Source organism: Dipteris shenzhenensis, chromosome 17 (assembly GCF_047967505.1).
Source record: "Dipteris shenzhenensis isolate YYH24624 ecotype China chromosome 17, Dip_SZ_1.0, whole genome shotgun sequence".
Classification (NCBI taxonomy): domain Eukaryota; kingdom Viridiplantae; phylum Streptophyta; class Polypodiopsida; order Gleicheniales; family Dipteridaceae; genus Dipteris; species Dipteris shenzhenensis.
In genome coordinates this window covers 42,723,517-42,733,532 of record NC_141612.1, presented here as the reverse complement: position 1 = coordinate 42,733,532, position 10,016 = coordinate 42,723,517, and positions in this window count along the sequence as shown.

Genomic DNA, 10,016 nt, shown 5'->3' with positions numbered 1-10,016 from the left:
TGAGTTAAATCTTGATCTTGGATTGGGGGATGAAGGTAAAATCCTTTGGCCTTCATCACCTCAACAAAGATCGGTTTTAAAACTGACTTGGATTAGGATATGAATGTCATCTCTCAAAATCAAGTTCAATTTCACCTAGATTGGTTTTAAAACCAGTCTTGGTTAGGGGATGGAAGGCCTATCTTTTTTCCTTCATCTCCCCAATCAAGATCAGTTTCAAAACCGATCTTTGATGGGAAGATAAAGAGAAAATGCATGGTCTTTTAATTCTAAACAAGATTGGTATCAAAAAACCAACCATGGTTGGGGGATGAAGGGCAAATTCTAGGTCTTTTAGGTCCCAATAAGATCTTGGTTATGGGATAAAGAGCCTAGCATTTTCCCTTCATTCCTCCAACCAAGATCGTTTCAAATCCAATCTTGGTTGAGGGGATGAAGGCTACGGCTTTTACCTTCATCCCACAATCCAAGATTGGGTTTGAATCCAAGATCAACTTTAAAACCAATCTTGGATTGGGGGATGAAGGTAAAATCCTTTGGACTTTGTCCCCTCTAACCAAGATTGGTTGCAAAACCAACCATTGTTGAGGTGATGGAGGCCAAAGGCTTTACATTCCTCCCCCAATCCAAGACTGGTTTTAAAACCAATCTTGGATTAGAAGATGAATGTCATCCCCCAATTCAAGTTCAATTTCACCTAGATCAATTTCTATACTGTTCTTGGTTAGGGGAGGGAAGGCCTAGCCTTTTCTTTCATCACCCCAATCAAGATCAGTTTCAAAACCAAACTTTGATGGGAAGATAAAGAGCAAGGTCAAGGTCTATCAAGTCCGAACAAGATTGGTTTCAAAACCAATCATGGTTGGGGGATGAATGACAAATGCCAGGCCTTTCATGTCCCAATAAGATCTTGGTGATGAGATAAAGAGCCCAGCCTTTGTTCTTCATACCTCCAACCAAGATTGGTTTCAAAACCTATCTTGGTTGAGGGGGTGAAGGCATGCTTCATCCCCCAAATTCAAGTTCAATTTCACCCGGATCAGTTTTAAAACAGGTCTTGGTTAAGGGATGGAAGGACTACCTTTTTCCCTTCATCTCCCCAATCAAGATCGATTCCAAAACCGATCTTTGATGGGAAGATAAAGAGCGAAGGCAAGATCTTTCAAGTCCAAACAAGATTGGTTTCAAAACCAATCATGATTGGGGGATGAAGGCAAATGCTAGGCCTATCATGTCCCAATAAGATCTTGGTTATGGGATAAAGAGCCTAGCATTTTCCCTTCATTCCTCCAACCAAGATCGGTTTCAAAACCGATCTTGGTTGAGGGGTTGAAGGCTAAGGCTTTTACCTTCATCCCACAATCCAAGATTGGGTTTGAATCCAAGATGGGTTTTAAAACTGGTCTTAGATTGGGGGATGAAGGTAAAAGCTTTTGGCCTTTATCCCCTTCTCAGTTTCAAAAGGCCAAAGGCTTTTACATGCATCCCCCAATCCAAGGTCGGTTTCCATCCCCCAAATTCAAGTTCAATTTCACCCATATCGGTTTTAAAACTAGTCTTCGTTAGGGGATGGAAGGCCTAGCCTTTTACCTTCATCACCCCAATCAAGATCGATTTCAAACCCAATCTTTGATGGGAAGATAAAGAGCAAAGACAAGGTCTTTTAAAACCAATCTTGGTTGAGGGGTTGAAGGTCAAAGGCTTTTACATTCATTCCCCAATCCAAGATCAGTTTTAAAACAGATCTTGGATTAGGAGATGAATGTCATCTTCCAATTCAAGTTCGATTCCACCCAAACCGGTTTTTAAACCGGTCTTGGTTCAGGGATGAAAGGCCTAGCCTTTTTTCTTCATCTCCCCAATCAAGATTGGTTTTGAAACCAATCTTTGATGGGAAGATAAAGAGCAAAGACAAGGTTTTTGATTCGGGTTGAAAGGCAAAGGCTTTTACTATTATCCTCTAATCCAAGATCGGGTTTAAAATCTCAAGATCAATTTTAAAACCAATCTTGGATTGGGGGATGAAAGGTGAAGGGAAAAGGTTTTTGTCTTCATCTCCCCAAATTATAAAAAATTAAATCAAAATTATTAAAATTTCATTCATTTGTTTCAAATTTTTTATTCTAACAATGATGCAAACTATGTAACAATATTTCATGATATAGATCTTAGATTGAGGGATGAAGGTGAAAGCCTTTGACCTTCATCCTCTCAACCAAGATCGATTTTACAACCGATCTTGGTTGAGGGCATGAAGGGCAAAGGCTTTCACCTTCATCCCCCAAGCCTTTTGCCCTTTATCCCCCAACCTCAGATCAGTTTCAAAACGATCTTGGAGAAATTAAAAACTAATGTTGTAATTTATATCCAAATTTCAAAACCGATCTTGCAGAAACAAAGGTTGTAATTTAAATCCAAATTTCAAAATTTTCAATTTGTTTTTTAAAATTTTAATTCTTTAAAATAACATAGACTAATTATATAACTTTAGTTTCTAACCTCCTCCAAGATCGGTTGTAAAACTGATCTTGGTTTGAAATTTCAAATTAGAGTTAGGGGGGATTTTCAAATTTGCTTAAATTTTTCAGAACTCAAAAATAGCTTAAACTATTTAGGTTACTATATTTAGGATTGTGTGTGTATGTGTGTGCGTGCGTGCATGTATGCGTATGTGTGTCTGCATGAGAGAGAGAGAGAGAGAGAGTATGTGTATGAGAAAGTGGAATAGAGATCTCTCTATGTGAGAGAAAGCAAGTGAGAGCATGTGTGTGTGTGTGTGAGAGAGAGAGAGAGAGAGAGAGAGTATGTGTGTGAGAAAGTGGAATATAGGTCTCTCTATGTGAGAGAAAGTGAGTGAGAGTGTGTGTGTGCATGTGAGTGAGAGAGAGAGAGAGTGGGTGCGGAGAGAGGAGAGAGAGAGATCGTGAGGGAAAGAGAGGCTAGAGAGAGAGAAGGAGAGACAGAGGCCTACCTCAGTTGCAAGATGGAGTTTGTCAATGGCAAGCATGAAGACCTTGTTAGATATCAATGCTCCACTCTCGTGTAACTACGCGGGAACCAGTTAACTCTACTTGTAAGCCCCCCATATGAGGAGAAGGCATTTGAGTAGCTCGGTTATCCGGTAGGTCCTGGTTTGGACACTAGATGGGAGCCATGTGTGGCCTGATGGCTAGACGGCTTCAGATAAAGTTGGCACACCACCAACTAGGCTACATGCAAGTGCAGGAAGGCATCCCTTGACTGACCGCACTAAGGGTAGATGGAGCATTTCCCGGGGCAGCCCACTCTCGGGTTGCAGGGCCTGTTTGGAGCCTGTTTGGAGCCTCAGATGATCTTGGATGGCTCTGGGCCGAATGGAGACCGTAGGTTAGTTGCTCTGTTTTGCACACCGGTTCTATTGTATGGTCGGTGGCCTATTTCAGGACCGACCCCCAGTCGACCATTTTAGGCGGACTGGGTCGGTCACCCAATTGAGCCTAACCGACTACCACTGGTGGCTATATAAGAGCAAGTCCGTGAAGCCCATTTCATCACTGGCTATAGCAACCCTGATTCCTTAGCATCCAGCCTCCGTCTTCTACTGTTTCCAGCACGCCATCAAAGCTTCTTTCACAGGAGCGCACGGTTGGGAGGCAGCACCATCTATTGTATCAGTTCTACAGTAATCAAATTTTTTGATTCTCCATACTATCTTGTTTTCTCTCTTGCGTACGAGATCCTGTTATCTGTTGAGCATAGATGTTGTATTATTTTCTTACATGGTATTAGAGCCTGGACTCTAGCAAGAAGATTTGGTAGTGTGTTTTTTGTTTGCGAGCAGATTGTGAGAGATGGCCCAGCCCGCAAGACTGCAAATCCCACCGTTCAACGAAAGCGGAAAGTTGGATGGCTCTAACTATCCACTCTGGAAGTTCAAGATGAAGACCATCCTAAGCGCATATGAGCATTGGGACACTGCTACTGGGGTGGACGTGAGGCCGGTTGCGAGATCGGATCCAGCCAATGCAGGACAACAGATAGTACCAACTGCGGATGAGATTCTCGCGTGGACTAGAAGAAATGCAAATGTGTTGTGTTCTATGTTCTGCAGTGTTAGTGATTCAGTCATGGCGTTAATTCAACATGTCACCACAGCGGAGGAGGCATGGACGGTCTTGAAAAATCAGTATGAGACCACGAATCAGACGCGGATTCAAAATTTGGAGACTCAACTCGCGAACGAGAAGTTGTCTGAGTCTGAAGCGGCAGAGAAGTTCATCACCAGGGTGAAGAATCTGCGTGATCAGATGACTGCGATTGGCATCACCATCACCAGTGAGAATCTAGCACAAAGGTGCATACGGATTCTCCCACCAAAGTACGACGGTCTTGTTACGGCACTGAATATGCAAAACAAAAATCCGCCCCTCAACTCTGAGGATTTCAGCGCGATGCTTCTGGAGGAGGAGATGCGTCAAAAGATGAGGACATAAGAAGATTCGGCTTTCTAGACCGGATCAAAGAAAGGTAAGGGTAAGGACTCTGGTAACCCATCTTCTTCTGATGATAAAAAGAGAAAGAAGAAGATCAAGTACTTCTATTGCAACAAGGCAGGGCACAAGCAGAATGAGTGCCGAAAGAAGATTGCAGATGAGAAGAATGGAGTAAAGAAAGAGTCCCGCAACAGCGTGCAGGCAGCACTAATAGAGCTGTTCGTAGCAATTGAGGAGATTTGCACGGAGGCAGTTCATGTACCTGCGGATGAACCTTGGATCATTGACAGTGGTGCAATGCCACATGACCAGTCAGAAGGATTGGTATACCTCTCTACAGCTGGTAGGGAATGACATCCTAGTAGCAGTCGGCAATGATGCAAAATGTCCAGCAAAAGGAAAATAGTTGTCCGATGTTCTTTATGTGCCAGATATCAAGAGGAACTTGTTGTCCGTTTCTGCGATCACGAATCGCGACCTCAAAGTTTAATTCAATAAGAATGGTGCACAGAACCTGGATCTTCAAGGAAAGGTCGTTGGTAAAGTTACATGGCACAACAACATTTACGAACTCTCAGCTTTCAATGCTCGAGCGGATGTGAAGAACACTAAGCTGTGGCATGAGAGGTTTGGTCATCTAAACCTTAGTTCTTTGAAGGAGATGCATAAAAGTGGAATGATTGCAGACCTACCAGAAATTTCAGATCTGCCCGATGTATGTGAAGCTTGCATGATGGGCAAGCAGCATCGACATCCCTTTCCTAAAGAGGCCAGCAGGGCAAAGGCTCCTCTAGAGCTCGTTCATATGGACCTCTGCGGAAAGATGGAGACGAAATCTTTGGGTGGTTCCTACTACTTCATGACGCTGATCGACGACTACAGTAGAAGGATATGGATATACTTCCTGAAGACGAAAGACGAGGCTTTCAGTAGGTTCAAGGAATGGCATGTAATGGTCGAGAAAGAATCGGGGAGGAAGGTGAAGAAGTTGAGATAGACAGAGGTGGAGAGTTCACATCAATTGAATTTGAAAGTTACTGCAAAAGTCATGAAATCAAGAGGCAGAAACTCCCGCCACATACATCACAGCAAAATGGAGTAGCAAAACGCAAGATGCGCATCATCTGTGAAATGGGCTGGAGTATGATGAAAGGGAAAGAATTGCCAAAGACTTTCTGGGCTGAAGCATGTAACACTGTAGTTTACATCTTGAATCGTAGCTACACGAAGGCTATGAATGGGATGACTCCACTCCAAGCCTTTTCTGGTAAGAAACCTTCAGCTGCACATTTCAGAGTTTTTGGATGTGACTATTTTGTGCATGTCCCTGATGCTACCAGGACCAAATGGGAACCGAAGAGCCGGAAGTGTATTTTCTTGGGCTACAGTGAAGAGGCGAAGGGTTACCGTCTCTATAACCCTGTTACCAAGAAGGTAATTGTAAGTCGCGATGTGGTCTTCTTAGAACAGCCGCATCAATTGGAGGAGGATGCTTCCTTCCCAACCAACCAGGACTAGGATATCCATCCAGTACCACCACCAACAGTAGACCGAAATCCCCCAATGGTGCTTGGGAGGATTCAAGACAAAGAAGATGAAGAAGATCCTGCAGAACCACAATGGCAACGGCCATTCCCGAAGTGGGTAAAGCAACTTTTGGACGGCAAAGAACCTCCAGCCATTGAGGAGGAACCATCTGAACACCGCCGGTCCAAGAGATTAGAGGAGCAAAGAAGGGCGCAAGAACACTTGGTCAACTATGCTTTGATGACATAAGTGATCCGTGCTAATGAACCCAAGTGTCTTGAAGAGGCACAGGGCGATGATAGGTGGATGGAGGCTATGCAGTCAGAGTATGGCTCCATAATGAAGAACAACACTTGGGACCTTGTGGATCGACCACCAAAATGCAAGGTAATCGGAACCAAGTGGGTGTACAAGACCAAGTACAAGTCCGACGGCACGTTGGATAAGTACAAGACCAAGTACAAGTCCGACGGCACGTTGGATAAGTACAAGACTCGGCTCGTGGCAAAAGGATTTGCATAGGTCAAGATACTTTTGCTCCCACAACTCGACTAACCACAATTCGCAGTGTTTTGGTTTTAGATGCCCAGGGAAGTTGGCCCGTGTTTCAGATGGATGTGAAATCTGCCTTTTTGAAATGAGATCTCAAGGAGGATGTATACGTGGAATAACCACCAGGTTTTGAGATCCCCAGTTCAGAAGGTAAAGTCTACAAACTAAAGAAGGCACTTTATGGGCTGAAACAGGCCCCACGAGCGTGGTACCAGTGATTTGATGCCTACTTTCTACAAAACGGGTTCAGCCCATCTGATGCAAATTTGTATATCTTTAGAGAAGGAGGTAGGTGTATGATCGTGGTCCTTTATGTGGACGACCTTGTCATAACAGGGAATCATGAAGAGAAGATCTCGCAGACGAAGCATTTTCTAGGAAGAGAGTTTGAAATGACAGACCTCGAACTGATGCATTTCTGTTTGGGGATTGAAGTTTGGCAGGAGCCGAAACAGATCTTCATTTCACAGCTGAAGTATGCTAGAGAGATACTGAAGGCATTTGGCATGGCTGAGTGCAAGACAGTTGGTACCCCTATGGAGGTTGACGCGAAGCTCTCAAACGAGGATTCATCACCACTGGTGGACGAAGCGAAGTACAGAAGGCTTGTGGGCAGCTTGATTTACCTGTGCAACACACGGCCGGACATCAGTTTTGTGACTGGTGTACTAAGCAAGTTTTCCAATAAGCCCCGGGAGAACCATTGGAGGGCAGGGATGCTGGTGCTGAAATGCATCAAAGGCACACTTGATTATGGCATCACCTATACCAAGGGCAACATCTTGACCGGATTCTATGACTCAGATTGGGCAGGAGACGTGGACAGCAGGAGATCAGTGACAGGGTACTGTTTCTCACTTGGATCTGGAGTTGTGTCATGGGTTAGCAAGAAGCAACCCACAGTTTTTCTTTCTTCTACTGAGGCCGAGTACAAATCTGCATGCTTTGCTTCTTGTGAGGCAATGTGGTTGAGGAGGATTTTAGGGGACATGAGTGCAGAACAAGCCTATGCAGTTATCATGTGACAATCAGAGTTGCATAGCGATTGCAAAGAACCCGGTGTTCCACGCTCGCACAAAACACATTGAGATTCAATATCGCTTTGTATGCGAGCTCATCATGGATGGAGAGATCGACTTGGTGTACTGTCCAACTATAGAGAATGCTGTGGACATCTTAACGAAGGCTCTAGGAAGAGACTTGCTGGAGAAGCATCTTCATCGACTTGGCATTGGGCCGAAAAAGTAAGTTCACTTGTGGGTGGACATTGAGGGGGGGTGTTAGATATCAATGCTCCACTCTCGTGTAACTACGCGAGAACCAGCTAACTCTACTTGTAAGCCCCTCATATGAGGAGAAGGCATTTGAGTAGCTCGGTTATCCGGTAGGTCCTGGTTTGGACACCAGATTGGGGCCATGTGTGGCCTGATGGGTGGATGGCTTCAGATAGAGTTGGCACACCGCCAACTAGGCTACATGCAAGTGCAGAAAGGCATCCCTTGACTGACCGCACTGAGGGTAGACGGAGCATTTCTTGGGGCAGCATACTCTCGGGTTGCGGGGCCCGTTTGGAGCCTCAGATGATCTCGGATGGCTCTGGGCCGAACGGAGACCGTAGGTTAGTTGCTCTGTTTTGCGCATCGGTTCTATCGTATGGTCGGTGGCCTATTTGGGGACCGACCCCCAGTCGATCGTTTTGGGCAAACTGGGTCGATCACCCAATTGAGCCTAACCGACTACGACTGGTGGCTATATAAGAGCAAGCCCGTGAAGCCCATTTCATCACTGGCTACAGCAACCCTGATTCCTTAGCATCCAGCCTCCGTCTTCTACTGTTTCCAGCACGCCATCGAAGCTTCTTTCATAGGAGCGCACGGTTGGGAGGCAGCGCCATCTATTGTATCAGTTCTACAGTAATCAAATTTTTTGATTCTCCATACTATCTTGTTTTCTCTCTTGCGTACGAGATCCTGTTATCTGTTGAGCACAGACGTTGTATTATTTTCTTACAGACCTCGCGGTGACCTCGCAGCAGTAGAAGGAGGCGATCTCGTACGAGGAGCACAAGGCGTTGGAAGGCAAACTCTTAGGAGCAGGTGTTGGAGGCGGCATGGAAGGAAAGGAAGGCAGCCATGTAGAGCGCCACCGTGACAAAGGTTACCATCAAGACTATCGTAAAGAAGGTTATCGTCAAGACTACCGCAAAGAAGGCCACCTTGAAGGAGTCGATAGAGGTTCCAAACCGTGGAGATGCAACCGTGGACTCGACCGTGCAAAGCTTCCAAATCGTGATGCATGAGACCTTGATGGAGAACGTGATGCAGCCCATAATGCAAACTTTGTTGCAGCCCAGGATGTAGACCTTGCTATAGCCTATGATGATGAACGAGTGATGAGCATGATGCAAATATTACTACAACCCATCACGATGAGCGTGATGCAGACCTTACTACAACCTGTCACAAAGAACGATACCAATGAGACGTTGGAATTGATAGTGGTGATAGTGATGATGATAGCGATGATGCAAGTGTTACTGTAGCCGATGATGGCAGCGATGGCGATGGCCTTGCAGGCATTGCTACAGTCAGTGATTGTGATGGCGATGACCTTGCAATCAGTGATTGTGAAGGAGATCATGATGGTGATGGCGACACCGTGGCGGTGCCCAAAAGAAAGAGAGGTAATTGTTTTAGTTTTTCTCTTAGGTTAATAATGTTAGGTTTTCTTTAGGTTAGTAATGTTAGTTTAGGTTAGATAGTATTAGGTTAGTAACGTTAGAATGGATTTGGTAACATTCGTTTAGGGTTAGTTTAAAAAGCTAGTTTAGGTTTTCTCTAACGGTAGATAGGATTAGGTTAGTAATGTTAGTTTAAAACAAACGTAATTTAAAAACGTTAGCTCAAAGTATAATTTAAAACTGAGTCGCATTAGTAACATTAAGATTAGGTTAGTAACGTTAGTTTATGTCAGTTAAGAACTAAAACTAGGGCATATAAAACTAGTTAGTTTTAAACCATTCTTAATATGGACATTTATTTTAAATATGTTTTAGTATAATAAATAATTTATTACCTTTTTTATATTGTAAAATAAAATATAAAATATATAGATTTATGCTAATAAAATATATTTTAATTATTAAAGAATATGATGATATGGAGATATATCTTCTATGGCTTGGACCAGCACATCCCATGTGGTGATGGGAGAGTCTTTGGACCTACCTTGGATGCAATGATGTTAAACCCCAGGAGTTACAGTGGAGGAGAGGCTAGAAGAGGAAGAGAATCTCGCCTTGGCATCGCCAAGTGGTTGTAACAAGAGAAATAGGGAGAGTGGTGAGGAGTAGGGTTGGGAGGAACATATTTTAGTACAATAAAATATTTTATTACATTTTTAGTATGTACTTTAAAATTAAATATGAAATATATATATTTATATAGTACAACTCTTCTAAAGTCT